This window comes from Peromyscus eremicus, chromosome 2 (genome assembly GCF_949786415.1).
Source record: "Peromyscus eremicus chromosome 2, PerEre_H2_v1, whole genome shotgun sequence".
Taxonomy (NCBI): Eukaryota; Metazoa; Chordata; class Mammalia; order Rodentia; family Cricetidae; genus Peromyscus; species Peromyscus eremicus.
In genome coordinates, this window is record NC_081417.1 from 134,288,608 (window position 1) to 134,306,141 (window position 17,534).

The window sequence follows — 17,534 nt, forward strand, 5'->3', positions numbered from 1 at the left end:
ACATCTCCCCTCCAGTCCCCTCTTGCTCAGTGCATCCTCCATTCAGCTCTTCCTCAGCTGTATCTTTCATAATAAACTGTAATCATAATGCATTCTTGAGTTCTATGAGGGTTTTAGGGAATTATTGAGTCTGGGGAAGATGGGATCAGGGGAGCTCCCAAATTTGTAGTCAGCTGGGCAGAGAGATAGGTAACGTAGGGACTTCATTTTGGTCAGTGTCTAAAGTGGAGACAGTCTGATGGGGCTGAATCCTTAACCTGTCTTGTCTGTGTTAGCTCAGAATTGAGTTGAATTGAATTCTGGAACATTCAGTTGGTGTCAGAGGATTGCAGAATTGATCTGCATTAGAAAAAAGTCACACAGTTAGCCATGGGGGAGAGGTTGAGGCAGTAGGGTTTCAAGTTCAAAGCCAATCTGGGATACACAACTCAGGGTAACACACATCTGTAATCCTAGCAGCAGGAGAATCAAGAGTTCGAGGCCAATCTATGTTTAAGACTTGTGCTACAGGAGACCCTGTCTTAGGAACTGCTGGGGTCCAGCCTTGGCTCAGGTTCAAGGCAAGGAAGGGACATTAGCAAGGAAAACTGACCACCAAGTGGATTGCACTCAAGTGGCCCCGAATAGCTCAGGCCATCTTTACTTATATTTAAACAGAATGTTTTCCTACAAGGGTTATATGGACAGCTTTATTATTGGCTTCTCTTTTTGGCTTTAAGAAATACATCATAATTTAAGGAATATATCATGATCATTTTGAAAGCACCCGTTGTTCCCCTTTGTACTTCCCTAAATACACCTTCCCAGCCCCTCATAACCTTATTCTAGACACAGAGTTCAGCATTTTTGCACACTTAACTAGATATGGAGCCAGACACATCCTGCTCTCACAGCACTTATGTCAGCTGGCGGCTACTGTGGTTACAAAGTTAAAAAGTAATAGACATTGGTACAATGCTTTAAGGACAACAGTATTCAAACCCAGACAATTCTTTCATGTATGCAAGATATACTTTTATACAGTTTCCTTTTCTACAAGAGGGTCCCATGTCTCAATCTCTCTATAAAAAGCAGACTTTGATAAAGTAATCTTTTTCCATCTCACTATACCATACTTCTTCCATCAATATAAATGCCTATGTATGGTAAAGGTGGATCTATCTATCCATCCCACATTTTGCATTGTATTTTTTCCTCTTGGAGCATACCAAATCCTACCAATGAGTCTATACTTGGTGGTCAGGGAACTTACTCTTTTTTTTTTTGTTTGTTTGTTTGGGGTTTTTTTTTGTTTTTTGTTTTTTTGTTTTTTCAAGACAGGGTTTCTCTGTGTAGCTTTGTGCCTTTCCTGGAACTCGCTTGGTAGCCCAGGCTGGCCTCGAACTCACAGAGATCCGCCTGCCTCTGCCTCCCGAGTGCTGGGATTAAAGGCGTGCGCCACCGCCGCCCGGCTCAGGGACCTTACTCTTAACAGCTGGCACTATGTGTATTCCTGAGACTTTCTTCCTTGTCTGTGTATACACGCCTTATTCTCCTTTCCAGAACTGTGATATATGGTTAATATTACAAGTGTTGTTTTCTCAAATGTACCTAACTGTCTCTATTGAGTCAGAAAAGTTCCCAGGATTAGGAGTTGTAGTTAGTAACTCCAGATAAGAAATTTGAGAAGGATTAGCCCCCTGCTGAATCTTAAGAGAAATTATTATAGAAAGAACACAATTTCCAGGGAAAATTACAGCTGTTGCACATGGGACTGACAAAGTAAAACTAAAAACCACCCAAAGAATCACCAATATGATGAGAGAGAAAAGAACCTGCAAGCTGCATGAACTTTGCAAATTCTTGTGCTGTCCTGTGGACTACTGGTCCTTGCCAAGTGAGAGTCTGTTTCCACCAGTGCCTTGCCCTGAGGAAACCTGTTGGACAGGTAGTCATATGTGATCCGAGACTACTAGGCTGCACGGCTCCCAACAAGGAACAAAACAAACAACCACCCGGTGGGAAACTGTTGTTTACATCTCCTTTTTCCTTACTAACTTCACATGATAATGACGGGTAAGACACAAAGATCACTCTTTCCTTTGCCACACCTGGATGTACAAGGACACATCCCCTGTCCTTTTGAACAGAGAGCTGAAGTCTAGGGGACTAAGAAACAGCTCAGTAAGGACTGTAGAGAGACTAGTGTCTCCAGCATGTGCTTCAGCTGGGAGCTTCCCACCTCCAGCAGCATTCCACAGATCTTTTTAGAAAGGTTTGAATGCTCTATTTGGATAACCAAAAACAAACATTTCCCTATGGGCAGGACAGTTCATTAAAAAAAAATCCCAGCCGGGCGGTGGTGGCGCACGCCTGTAATCCCAGCACTCGGGAAGCAGAGGTAGGTGGATCTCCGTGAGTTCCAGGCCAGCCTGGTCTACTGAGCAAGATCCAGGAGAGGCGCAAAGCTACACAGAGAAACCCTGTCTCGGAAAAAAAAAAAAAAAAAACAAAACAAAACAATGAAGAGTGATGCCACTGTGGTGGGTACCAAGTTCTGGCCCCTGTCCTCCTGTAAACGCTTGGGGTACCTACTTTTGTTTCTGAGATGAGTTGCCACATCCAGCATGGCTGAGTCCCGGAAACCTTACTAGGGGCAGTGAGAGCATGAAGAAAGGACAGATACACAGACACTCACAGACAAAAGCTGGGTGAGGTGATGGAGTCACACCAGTACCGTAGCAATGTGGAACCTCAGCGTGTTTACTAGGTACAGCACAGGAGGGCGGAGCTCTGGTCTCTGTAGGAAGTCTCCTCCAGGGAGCAGTCTCCAGCTGTAAACATCTGGGAGGAGAAGCTGCAGTTGCTGGTCTTTGCACACATTGGTATGATTCGTAAATATTCACACTTGGACCAGAGGAAGACAGCTTTGCCTTTCCAAGCCTAACCTACAGGAAGGTTTTAGCAATTTCCTACGGCTCCAAGGCCTTGGTCCTTGACATGGTCATCTCAAGTCAAACAATACACACTCACTAAGGGCTTCCTCAACTCCTCACAAAGGGTGTTAATGCCAGCATAGAGGTAGCCATGAGCTCCTTTCCCAGTTCCATGGATTTCTGGAAGACAGCATGTTAGCACTTCGGAAAGGACCTGGCAGTGGCTAAGATTAGGCCAGTCTGACCACTGAATGCTGTTTCAGAAAGCCAGGCGAAAGGGTGGAGAGGTAACGGCTCCTGACTGAGTTCAGTCCACATTGGGGATGGGTAACATAACAACCATATGGCTTCCCACACACAGGCAAATAAAAACGCAGCACAGTGAGCAGGGGAAGTCAGCCCATGCAGGACACTCATTCCGGGCCAGGCCTTGTGCCAAAGAATTGTTTTCAGGTTTACTTCTCACAAGCTTTCTGTTGTTGAAACAGGGTCTTGCTATGTTGCCCCGACTGTCCTCAAACTCCTGGGATCCAGTGACCTTTATATCGTAGCCTTCTGAGAAGACAGAGCTACAGGTGTGTACCTCTGTGCCTGGTACCACATAAACGTAACATTTTTTATTTGGGGTGATATGTGTGTGTGGGGGGGGGTGTATGTGTGTGTATGTGGTGTGTGAGTGTGTCTATGTGTGGTGTGAGTGCACATGCATGCTACAGTATATGTGAGGAGGTCTCCACCTCTTTGGCACTGGAACCGCAAGTGTGCACCACCACCCTTGGCTTTTTTTACGTGGGTTCTAGGAGTTGAACTTGGGTCCTCACGCTTGCTCAACAAGTAGTGTTGAAAGGACCAAGCAGACGCCATAACAGGCTGCTCAGTCTTCTCTCAGAGATCAGGCCTCAATTTCAGTTTCCTGAGACTTGAGCAAGCAGTTTCTGGGAGGGCCATGAACAAAAGACATAGTCCTTGCAGTAGCTCCCTTTCTGCACGTACTCTGACTGCTCAAGGTTCAGCCAGTTGTTTACTGTCTGGGACCCCTCACCAACTTAGAGCTATGGGCATGGGTCAATGTGAACGTGCGAGGCCAGCCAGCCTCCATGGCAGCTCAAGGACAGAGCCTGGGCCACTGAGCCAGCCCCCATAGTCAGTACATGTGAGGCCAGCCAGCCCCCATGGCAGCTCAAGTACAAAGCCTGGGACTTGTCCAGGCCTGCCCCCAAATAACCCCCAACCGGTAAATTCAAAGGTTACATACCCTGACCCAATCACATAACGCAAAGGCTTATACCACCCTGCTTGCGGTTTTTCCCTTTAAAAACCCCTCACCCTGAGAGCTCAGGGCCGTCCTCCTTCACCCACTGTGTCGAGTGTTGGACATGGACCAAGCCTGGGCTTGCTTGTTATCAATAAACCCCTGTGTGTTTTGCATCGGATATTGGCTCTGTGGTGGTCTTGCTCGGGGGACTCACAACACAGCCACAACAATATATCTTCCCAACACCACAGAAGCCTTTGGGTTTAGACAGAGTCTTCCTATTTAGCCCTGGCTGGCCTGTAAGTAGCTAAATAATCCAGGCTGATCTCAAACTCACAGAACCACCTGTTTCTGCTTCCTAAGTGTTGGGATTAAAGGTGTGTACGCCAGGACCCCCACACAAGCTTTTTGAGGTACAGATCATCATCTTACTTTACCTAGACACCCAGGAAGCTCAACCAATTTGCTCACATTAGCACAATAACCATTCAGTTTGTTTATAGAATGTGGAATGCCACAGAACCATCTTAACAGGACAGCTGTTTGTCTGTCTGTCTGTTTGTTTTGCTAAAGGCCATGTACTGGCTAGTTTATGTCAACTTGACACAAGCTCCAGTCATCAGACAGGAGGAAGCCTCCACTGAGAAAATGCTTTTTTTAGGATCTGGCTGTAGCCAGGTGGTGATGGCGTACACCTTTAATCCCAGCACTTGGGAGGCAGAGGCAGGGGGATCTCTGTGAGTTTGAGGCCAGCCTGGTCTATACAGTTCCAGGACAGCCAGGACTGTCACACAGAGAAACCCTGTCTCAAACAAACAAACAAAGCTCTGACTGTAAGGCATTTTCTTAATTACTGATTGATGTTGGAGGACCCTCATTGTGGGCAGCACCACCCCTGGACTGATGTTTCTGGTTTCTATAAGAAAGCAGGCTGAGCAAGCCATGGGGAGCAAGCCAGTAAGTGGCATCCCTCCATGAACCTCTGTGTCAGCTCCTGCCTCCAGGCCCCTGCCCTGCTTAAGTTGCTGTCCTGTCTTCCTTTGACAATGAACTGTGATTTGGAAGTGTGAGCCAAATAAACCCTTTCCTCCCCAAACTTGCTTTTGGTCATGGTGTTTCGTTGCAACAATAGAAACCCTAACTAAGACAGACCATGTTATCCCCTGTAGAAGGAGTCCCAGAAGTAACTGGGCCAGCCAGAGGGTATAACCACCAGAGCAGTAAACGTTGTAACAAACCATACCCGCCTCTCTCATTAAATGCTCTAGAAACATTAGTCTGTGATGTCAGTGATGAACTCAAGATCTGACGACAGTAGACAGGACTCAACTTTTCACACAGTATTGCGTTTTAAAATTAACCATCATTATGGCACTCTGCGTGAGGAAAGGGAGGAGAAGAGTGGGAAGGGTCCTTGTCTATGTTACAAAGGGGAGGTTACACATCACGATCACACTGGGCACCAGGTGCATTGCGTTCATTCTCTACACCCTTTCCTCTCCTGCCAGAGAAAGCGTCCTGACTGCCAGGATCTTGCCAGGTCGTTTCCCACTGCATCCTCAGCCCACTGCACGGTCCTTCGGCGTTTAGTCGAGCTTTAATATCTGATGAATGGAGCAGAGAAAAGCGTCTTCTCAATAAAGCTGAAATGGAAAAGTCTATTCTGAGTGCCTTGGGTGTCTGGGTCTCTCCCACAGAGGCTGAATCACAGGCTGTGGGTTGCCAGCGTTGTGTTTATGTGGAGCAGCAGCCCTAGCAGGAGCAGCAATGTAAGTGTGGTGGGCCAGGTGCTAGGAGCCACACTGCAACAGGACCCCAGAGAAGGGAATGAACCTGAGGCTGGGGATGTAGCTCAACTGCAGAGCATTTGACTGGCATGTGCAAGGCCGTGGGGTCCATCTTCAGCACTGGAGAGAAAAAGGAAAGAAAGAGCAACCAAATCAAAGCTCACTGCTCTTGGCAGACACTGTCACCAGGAGTTCTCTGACTGAATCAGTGTTTGTAGCGTGGAGACTGTTTGAGGGACTAGAAGCTGAAACAGCCTCTCTGTGAGCCAGGGACACATTACTGTGAGCAGGAGGAAGTAATGTTCAAGTCTGCAACAATCTAGGGCTGGTGGCCACTTTCCTGCCGTACGCAGACATCTCACTGCACCGGGCTCACCAATACCCCAGGCTCTGTCACCACATCTGGAAGGTTCCATGTCCCCAGTCAGCAGTGCTAAAACCCGAGCAAGCATGGGATCATTGGTTTGTTCAGATTGCTGAACTGCACTCCCAGGGTAGACCTTGGAGAAAATCAAGAAGACTCATTTCTAACCGAGGCCCCAGGTATGCAAAGGGTTGGTTTGGGGATCACTCTTAGATGTGTAGTTTCCCCAAGGAAAGTCATAACATATGAAGAGAATGGAGATAGGAACAGAGTTCATTCTGGATGCAAAAAGGGGGTAGGGTGGGAATGGAGGCTGGAGAGATCAATCAGCTATTAAGAGCACTTGCTGCTCCTGCAGAAGGCCTGGGTTTAGTTCCCAGCATCAATATGGCAGCTCACAACCATCTGTAACTCCAGTTCCAGGGGATCCAGCACCCTTTTCTGGCCTCCACTGGCACCAAGCACACACGTGATGCACGTACACACGTGCAGGCAAAACACTCATAAATACACACTAAAAATAATTAAATATCTTTAAATAGGGAATGTTTATAGATAATCTTATTGCACCTTAATTTTTAAATTTATTTGTAAATTTAACCAGAGTTGTATATGGTTGTAAGCCGTGATGTGGATGCTGGGAATCCAGCTCAGGTCCTCTGAAGAAGCAGTAAGTGACCTAAACCACTGTGCCATCTCTCCAGAACCCTTAAAATTTCCTTCATTTCATTTTATTTTATTGGTGCTGAGGATTGAACCCAGGGCCTCTGTCTTATTTACTTTTTATTGCTGTGACAAAATATTTTATGACTGAAGAAACTTACAAAGACAGCATTTAATTGGGCTTACTATTTCAGAATATTAGAGTTCATAATGGGGGAGCAAATGTTCTGCCCCAGGAGTACTCACATCTTGACCCACAAGTAGGAGGTAGAGAGAACACACTGGAAACAGCATCAGACTTTTGAAACCTCAAAGCCCACCTCCAGTGACACACCTCCTAATCCTTCCTAAACAGTTCTACAAATAGGGGACCAAGTATTCAACCATGAGCCTATGGGAGCCGTTCTCATTCAAATGGCCACCACCTCATTCACATTAGGCATGCCCCCTCACTGGTCTACAGGTCCAGTCCGTGAGATATTAAACTCTAAGATGCCCATGGGGGACCTGGAAAAATGGCTCAGAGGTTGTTTAGAGCACTTGAAGCTTTTTATAGAAAGTCACGTTTTAGTTCCCAACACTCAAACTGGGTGGTGAACAACTGCCTATAACTCCATTTCCAGGGCATCTGATGCCTTCTTCTGGCCTTCTCTGGCAGGTGCACACCTACAGTCAGGCACATATACATAAATAAAAATAAATTAGTCACATGTTAAAATGCCCATGGAGAGCTGAGCAGGTAAAAGGCACCTTCCTCCAGGTCAGATGACTTTAGTTCAATCCTTGGGATGCACAGGGTAGAAAGAGAACCAACTCCCGAAAGTTGCCTCTAACCTCCACCTTTGTGCTGTGGCATGTGTCCACCCCCCATCTATACACTCACATGCTGAGTAAATCAATTGATCAATAAAATGTAATTTAAAAATTTGGGGATTTGGCAATGATTTCCTAGCTAAAATATCAAAAGCACAAGCAGTAACAACAACAATGAAAATAGATAAATTAAGGGCTGGAGAGATGGCTCAGTGGTTAAGAGCACTGGTTGCTCTTCCAGAGGTCCTGAGTTCAAGTCCCAGCACCCACATGGAGGCTCACAACCATCTGTAATGAGATCTGGTACCCTTCTCTGGCCTGCAGGCATACATGCAGGCAGAACACTGTGTACATAATAAATAAATCTTTAAAAAAATAGATAAATTAGACTTGATTAAATTTAAAAACCATTATACACCAATGAACCCTACCAAGAGATGACCTACGGAAAGGCAGAGAACATTTGTAAGTAATATCCAACAAAAGTCTACTATCCAGAATATATAAAGAATTCCTAAAGCTCAATGATGAAAAGATAAACAACCTAATCTAAAAATGGGCAAAACGCTTGAACAAACATTTCTCTGAAGAAGATAGATCGATTGTCCACAAGTGCACGACAAGATCAACATTAGTCACTAGGAAAACATAAATGAAAAGCACGGTCAGGCGTGGTGGTACACTCCTTTAATCCCAGCATGTGGGTGATAGAGGAACGCTGTCTCTGTGAGTTCAAAGCCAGCCTGATCTACATAGTGAGTTCCAGGCCAGCTAAGGCTACATAGTGTAAGACCCTATCCCAAAAAGCCAAATACTAATACTAACAATAAATATATAAATAAACCCGACTTCGTACCCTTTATGATAGCTGTACTCTAAAATGAACAATACTAAGCACTGGTCCTTGGTAAGGATGTGGAAAAGTTGGAATCCTTGTATATTGATAGTGGGAACTTGAAATGGTGTGTCTCAATGGAAGATAATTCGGCTCTTCTTCAAAAAATTAAGCATTGACTGACCGCATTCCCAAGAATTTTCACTCTGGGTTCCTATCCTCAAATATTAAAAACAGATGTCTCGCCGGGCGATGGTGGCGCACGCCTTTAATCCCAGCACTCGGGAGGCAGAACCAGGCGGATCTCTGTGAGTTCGAGGCCAGCCTGGACTACCAAGTGAGTTCCAGGAAAGGCGCAAAGCTACACAGAGAAACCCTGTCTCGAAAAAAACAAAACAAACAAACAAACAAAAACAAAAAAAACCCAGATGTCTCAGCTATTCATTCATATGTTCATGGATAGTACTCCTATTCATGATAGCTAAAGGTAGAAACAAATAAATGGATTTTAAAATGTGGTGTGGCCAGATAATGCAGTGGTTCTCAAGCTATGGGTCACGACCCCTTGGCAACCCTCTATCTCCAAAATATATTTACATTACAATTCTTAACAGCAGCAAAATTACAGTTATGAAGTAACAACAAAAATAATTTTATGAGCCGGGCGGTGGTGGCGCACGCCTTTAATCCCAGCACTCGGGAGGCAGAGCCAGGCAGATCTCTGTGAGTTCGAGGCCAGCCTGGGCTACCAAGTGAGTTCCAGGAAAGGCGCAAAGCTACACAGAGAAACCCTGTCTCGAAAAACCAAAAAAAATAAAATAAAATAAATAAATAAAAAAAATAAAAATAAAATAATTTTATGATTAGGGATCACTCCAACATGAACCACTGATATAATGGAATATCATTCTATCCCCAAAGAAGCAAAGCACTCATACATATTAAAACATAATGGGGCTGGAGAGATGGCTCAGAGGTTAAGAACACTGGCTGTTCTTCCAGAGGTCCTGAGTTCAATTCCCAGCACCCATATGGTGGCTCACAACCATCTGTAATGAGATCTGGCACCCTCTCCTGACCTGCAGGGACACATGCAGGCAGAACACTGTACACATAATAAATAAATAAATCTTAAAAAAAAAAAAAAACATAATGAACCCGGGCTAGAGAGATGGCTCAGTGGTTAAGAGCACTCGCTTTTCTTCTAGAGGACCTGGTTCAGTCCACAGCACCCACATGGTGGCTCACCATCTTTAATTCTAGTTTCAGGGGATCCAGTACTGTCTTATGACCTCCAAGGGTACTAGGCACGTATGTGCTGCACATAAATACATTCAAGGCAAAATACTTAGATGCATAAAATAAATAAAATCTTAAAAAATAGTGCACGATGAACCTTGACAATATTATATGAAACTAAAGAAGACAGATACCAAACACCACACACTATATAATTCTGTTGTAGGAAACATCCCATCTGGGCAAATCTATGGTAAGAAAGCAGTGTAGTGGTCGCCAGGCCTGGGAAGGAGGGGATGGGACCTGATTGCTTATTGAATACAGAATTTTCTTCTGAAGACATGAAGACCTTCTGAAGCTTCATAGTGATGGTGGTTGCACAATGCTGTGAATATACCTAATAATAAATATACCCAATGCCACTTTAGGGTTTTTTAAAAATTATTTTTTTATATGTATATATATATATGCACCATATGTGTACAGTGCCCTTGGAGGCAAGAAGAGGGCATCAGAACTCCTGGGACTGGAGTTACAGATGGTTGTGTGTAGCCATGTGGGTGCTGGGAATAGAAGCAAGGTCCTCTGCAAGAGCATCCACTGACCTTAACCACACTGAGCCTTCATCCCTCCAGCCCCTGAGTCACACACTTTAAAATAGTTAAGATGGCAAATTTTATACTAGATATGTGTTACCATAATTGAAAATTGTCTAGGTAGGAAGTGCAGCTCAATATATTTGCCCAGCGTGTGTAAAGCTCTTGTCCTATCACCACACACAATAAAGTTTTCTACTGTGTTTATTGTATGTATAGATATAGCACATCTAGTAATAACAACAACCCAAAGGAGGTGCTAAGAAATATAGGTATAGGAACCAGGTGTGGTGGCACATGACTTTAATCCCAGCACTTGGAAGGCAGAGGCAGGTGGATCTCTGAGAGTTTGAGGCCAGCCTCATCTACAAAGCAAGTTCCAGGACAGCCAGGGCTACACAGAGAAACCCTGTCTTGAAAAACCTAAAGAAAAAGAAAGAAAGAAGGAAAGAAAGAAAGAAAGAAAGAAAGAAAGAAAGAAAGAAAGAAAGAAAGAAAGAAAGAAAGAAAAGAAATACAGGTATAGAAGAACAAAATGACTACATTTTAACCAGCTTGACATTTGTTTTTAATTTAAGTCAGGCTGTTCTGTGTTCAACAACTACTACTTAAGTGGTGATCTGGTATCTTTGTTGCATGCAGCTGGATACAAGCTCTGGGATAGAAAACATAAGACTGATAGTTAACCACCATAAACATTAAAACATAAATTTTTACATACCTCCCCCCCCCCACATACACACACAAAATCAGAATGGTTTTACTCAGTGGTAAGGGTGATTACCACCAAGCCTGACAACATGAGCTTGATCCTTGGTACCCCCAATCGTGGTAAAAGAAGAGATCCAACTCCCAAAAGCTGTCCTCTGACTTCCACATGTGCATTGCTGCGTGCCTGTGTGTGCACACTCAAATAAAATTTTTAAGAAATCTGTCAGACCTGCCTGGGGGCAGCTCAGTCAGTAAATCATGAGGTAAGTCCTGTCGCATGGGTGTGAGGACTGAGCCTGATCCCCAGAATCCTTGTGAAAAATGCTAGGCATATGGTGCAAACTTGTGACCCCAGCACTAGGCATGTGGTGCACACTTGCGACCCCAGCACTAGGCATGTGGTGCACACTTGCGACCCCAGCACTAGGCATGTGGTGCACACTTGTGACCCCAGCACTAGGCATGTGGTGCACACTTGTGACCCCAGCACTAGACATGTGGTGCACACTGTGACCCCAGCACTAGGCATGTGGTGCACACTTGTGACCCCAGCACTAGGAAGTTAGATGGAGGTGGACCATCGGGGCTCTCTGGACCACCGGCCTAGTCCAGTTAGTGAGTTCTGGGCCAGAATCCTTTCACCCATCACATTTTCTAGTTTCTTATTCTTTTAAGCAGAGTGTACTGGGTTTGGCTGTTGTGGTTGATCCCATATCTAGCAGTTCTACTGAACTCTCAGATTAGTTCAAATAGTTGTCCTCTGGATTTTCTGAATTGACAGGCATATCATCTGCATGTAAGGATAGTGCTACCTCATTTTCTTTCTTCTTTCTTCCTTTCTTTCTTTCTTTCTTTCTTTCTTTCTTTCTTTCTTTCTTTCTTTCTTTCAAGACAGGGTCTCACCATGTAGCTCTGGCTGTCCTGGATCTCACTATTTCGACCAGGCTGGCTTTGAAATCACAGCTATCCATTGGCTTCTGCCACCTGAGTGCTGGAATTAAAGGCATGCACCACCACAGCTGGCTCCTTCTCATTCTTATACCTGTTATTTACTTCTCCTATTCCACAGGCTGGGAACTCCCATTCCACAGGCTAGGAACTCCCATTCCACAGGCTAGGAACTCCCATTCCACAGGCTAGGAACTCTGGGTGAGTAGATGGTAGTACTGACCCAAACCATACTTCAATTCTAGATTTTCATCCTAAGCATGAAGTTTAGGTTTGCAGCAGATACCTTTAACAGATTGAAAATGCTCCCTTCTACTCTTAGCAATTTCTTTTTTATATAGCGTCTCACTGTGTAGTCCATGGAATTCACTATTTAAACTAGGCTGCCTCTAAACTCACAGAGATCTGCCTGTCTTTACCTCATGAGTGCTGGGGTTAAAAGGATGTGCCACCACACCTGGCCCCTCCCTTTCATTTTTAATTTGCCATCAAATTTTTTAAGAAATATTTATTTATATTTTTATGAGTGTATGTTTGCCTGAGTGTGTATAATTACACTGTGTGCATGCAGTGCCCATGGAAGCCAGAAGTGGGCGCCAAACCTGGAGTTACAGGTGGTTGTGAGCTACAGTACCAGTGCTGGGAGTCAAACCCAGGTCCTCTGCAAGAGTAGCAAACGCTCTCGAGCATGGAGCCATTTCTCCAGCCCCTGATAACAATGAAAAAGAAAGAAAGAAAAAAAAAAAAAGAATCTGTGTCTAGTTTTTTTTAATGCTATTTCTGTATCTTGGAAAAGCCCATGTCATTTTCCCCTTTGCCATTTAACTGGCATCCAGAGTGCCAAATTTCCGATATCCGAACATTAAATTGTCCATTTGTGAGTAAAGGGAAAATCGATATCAGTTTGGGGCCCATGCAAGCCTGAACCGCACTGGCCTTGGCCTTCAATTCTACTGTTTCCTTGGAAACTGCAGAGTGAAGATAAATGGAGGTGTTGTGTATGCAGCCTTTGTTGTGTGGGTTTGGAGGTGTCTCAGGTGGGCGTGCTGGCCATCTGCTCACACAACTAGAACTGTAGGAAACACTAGTGAGGAATGCAGGCTAACACTATGAGCCAGTGTGACCCGCCCCCGCCCCATGCCTTGCTATCCATGGCAGCTGCGTGTCCCTGTGGATGAGTGACGGCAGGATTGGGTGTTGAACACCTGCTGGGCCTCTCAGTGAGATGGAGGTGCATCATCTCCCATGTCTCCTGGGGTCTGTGGTCAACTTGTAGCCATAATCACATTGTGGTGCTGCACATCCATTCCAACGATCGGAATGTATGAGTGTGTGTGTGTGTGTGTGTGTGTGTGTGTGTGTGTGTGTATGCATATGTGGGAATATTTGTGTGTTTGTTTGTGTGTACATGTATATGGGTGAAAATGCACATGTGTGCAAATGCATGTGGAAGCCAGAGGTTGATGGCAGTCTGTCACTGAACCTGGAGCTGGCTAGCTCAGCTGGGCTAGCTGACCAGTGAGCTCCAGGGATCCTCCATTTTCGCCTCCGTCAGTGGTAGAGGTGCACAAAGCCACTGCACTGGGTTTTTACATGGTTGTTGGGAATCCAAACTCAGGTCCTCACTCTTGTATGGCAAGCACTTTGCCCACTGATACATCTCCCCTGCCCCAGAGTGTACTGATTTTACACAGTGCCAGATTCTATTTTCTAGTATTTATTTTACTATTTCTCCCAATGAATTCACAGTTGAATTTGGATTGAATTTTCTCTCTCATACTATCCTGGGTTGGTATTGGTTGTTGTAGGTCCAAAATCCTTATCTGTAATTCCAAAATTAAATTTTATTCTGAAAACTAGAAGTAGATACATTTTTTTTTGTTTGTTTATTGGAGGTATGGAAAGAATTTGAGCAAGCTCACTGGGCAGCAAAACATATTGTGGGCTTCTGGGACACCCTTTAAGTTCTGTTTATTCTACTTAGTCCGTTGTGTCTCTGGGATATTTGATTGTGTGAAGCTAGCCCAGCTGTACTAGGATGTTAGAGTTCAACAAACACACCTTCTAAACTCCCAAACTCATACAAGTTTAAAGATTTGTAACATATGTACACATGTGTGTTTGTATTCAGGCATGTGTATGAGCACATGCGTGCACACACACATAGGTGCAGGTGTCATTGGAGGCCAGAGGATTCCCTGGAGCTGGAGTCACAGGCAGTTGTGAGCCACCAAACATGGGTGCTGAGAATTGAACTTGGGTCTTCTGCAAGAGTAGTACATGCTTTTCACTGTTGACCCGTCTCTCCATCCTCCCAAACTCGTATAAGTTTAAGATAAAAAATTGTAGAGCTATTTTAACCTAATAAGATGAACTGGGTCACATTCTCTTGGCTTTCTGTTTTTTTCACTAGGCTATTTGTTGTAGTTTGCATAACACGTGGGTTGTCTGTTTCTTTAAAGCATAGTTGTTGCTATTGTTGGTGGGTAAATTTTCATGGGACTTGGTTCTTTGGGGCCCTTCTGTCTTTTTGAACCCACACTGACCAATTTAAGCACAAGCATGTGCTTGTGAGTGTGTGTGTGCGTGTGCGTGTGCGTGTGTGTGTGTGTGCGCGCGCGCGCGTGTGTAAATATGTGGTCCTATGATTGGAGGTCAGAAGACAACCCCTGGTGTTGTTACTCAGCCCCATCTACCTTGTTTTGAGACAGGATCTCTCACTGATCTGGAGCTTACCAAATAGGCTAGGCTGGCTGTCCCCAAAGTTCCAGGGCTCCACCTGTCTGCCTACCTCTAAGCTAGGATTACCACCACACCTATTTTGTTGTTGTGTTGTTGTTTTGGTTTTTAGAGCCAGGGTTTCTCTGTGTAGCTCTGGCTGTCCTGGAACTCACTCTGTAGACCAGGCTGGCCTCAAACTCAGAGATCCATCTGCCTCTGCCTCCTGAGTGCTGAGATTAAAGGCACACCTGTTTTTTTAAAGCATGATTTCTTGGGAAGGAACTCAAGATATTGGCGAAATTATTAAGGCCACTCCACATAGTTAAAAGGGAGGTTTATTTAGTGATGTAACTCACAAATGAAGGGATAGGTAGGTTGCAGGGTCTGGGAAAGACGTAGCGCAGTCCGGCAGTGTTCTCTGGAGAACTCTGCTTGGTCTACCTCCAGCGTCCTGGGTCCAGGAACCTAGAGAGCCGGTGCATCCAGATCTCGGGTCTTCAGGGCCCTCTCTTGGCCCTGCCTTGTAGGCATGACAGTTACCGAAGCCTCAATGGGGTTTGAAACTTCCAGATCAAAGCTGGAATGGCTACCCACTACATCAAGCCCTTGTGTTTTCAGGACAAGGACTTTACTACCTGACCCATCTTTCCAGCCCTCTACCTTTTCTTAGTCCCCGTGAAGCAGCAGTGATTTACAATTCAAAGCATTCTAAGTCACTGATGGCTAATTATCAACAGGCTGTTTGACTTGCAGAAACTGCTGCCTTTGGGGCTGGACAGGTTCTAGTCAATGTAGTTATGGAGGCAGCATTCAAATGTTACCTCTAGGGGGCAGTCATAGACCATAAGTTGATGTCCTTGGGTTTTTGTTTTTGTTTTTTTTTTTTTTAAATTATCTTGCGTGAATATCGGGTGAATAAATGGAGTCTAACAAAAGCTGAGGGATCCACTTGGATGATGTAAGCTTTAAGTAGTAAAAGGAAATTCTGAGCTATTAACCAGGATCTATTTGCCACCAAAGTCCACTGTCTTAACAGTATGCAAATCTCTCTCCCTCCTCTCTCCCCCTCCCTCCCTCCCTCCTTTTCTTCATCCTTTCTTCCTTCCCCATTGAAGCAGAATACCACAATGTTAGATGCACTGTCTCTGAAACAACCTGCTTGACCAACAGCTTGGTCCATGCAGGTGCCTGCAGGGTATGACTGCAACGGGAAATGGAATCAGATGAAGAATAGGTTGCCTGTTATACCCATCAAAGTCTGAATACTGACAGCTATGCACCAAAGGAAGGTGACTAAATTGCTCTGTGGGCCAAGTCCCTCATCTATCGCAATGAAATAACAGAAATGTTGGCTAAGCCTTGAGCATAAGCAGACAGACAGAATTACCCACTGGATGGCTTTGAGCCTGCGTAAGTGATAAAATGCAGACAAGAAAAGGATATCAAAGTATCTTGGGAACAGCAGTTCCAGGAGCACCCAGCCACCCCTTGGGATGGGGGAACCAAGGGAAGGTGTTTAAATGATCAAAACTCAAGCTTAGCCTAGGGGCCCTGCAGAGGGAGGGGCTCAAATCTCCAAGGAGGGTTGCTGCTCAGCCAGCTGTCACTGCAGTTTTTAACTGAAGCAGGATGGGGTTGGTCGGCAAGAATGGGAAAACTGTCGCCTGTCTTCAGACAACCCACAGGAAGTAACTGCAGGGGTCTGGGGGAAGAAGGATTGTTGGGTGATGTTCACGAGTTCAGAAACCCAAAGGAAAGAGACAGTCCCCTTCTCCTCTCCAGACCCCTCCTATCCACTTGCTAATGGGGAGCCTGCTTTGGCAAAACAGAAGTGTGACTCTGCTTCAGCAGAGTAGAAAGGGTGGTTTGAAGCTAATAGGTGGCAGCTAAATAATTATTAACACAGCCCGTTGCTTTGGATACTCAAGTGTCCATTTGCACCTCTCTTCACATATTTAAATTCCAAGTCAATAGAAAATAATGTTGCCACTTGTCATTTGTCTGCCTAGATAAACCTTTAAATTCAATTATTTTATTGTTGTTGTTTTATTTTGTTTATATTGTTGTTGTTTTGTTTTTGAGACAGGGTCTCTCTACATAGCCCTGGCTATCCTGGAGCTCACTCTGTAGACCAGACTGGCCTCGAACTCACAGGGATTTGCCTGCCTCTGCCTCCCAAACTGGGATTAAAGGTTTGTGCCACCACTCCAGGCTGATATTCAATTCATTATAATAAAAATTCACTAGGATTGGCTAGTTAAGAGCAGTGGCTGCTCTTCCAGAGGACCCAGGTTCAATTCCCAGTACCCACATGGCAGCCCAAAAACCATCTGTAACTCCAATTCTGAGGGATCTGATGCCTTCTTCTGCCTTCTACAGGCACTACATGCATATGGTGCACAGACATACGTGCATACAGAACACCCACACACATAATATCCAAATAAAAGTTAATTAAAAACCTAATCTTACTAAGATTTGATATGCAACTCATAGAATCCAAAATTCATAAGAAAGACGACAGACATGTCCAAGAATATCCAAGATGATTCTAGAAAGAAAAAAAAAAGACTAAAGTATCAGGTACAAAGGTAAGCACAGTAGGAATTTGTGGCATTCTCTTCTGGGGCTGCTTTTTGTTGCTGTTATAAAATACATGAGAAAATCAACTTAAAGAGACAATATTT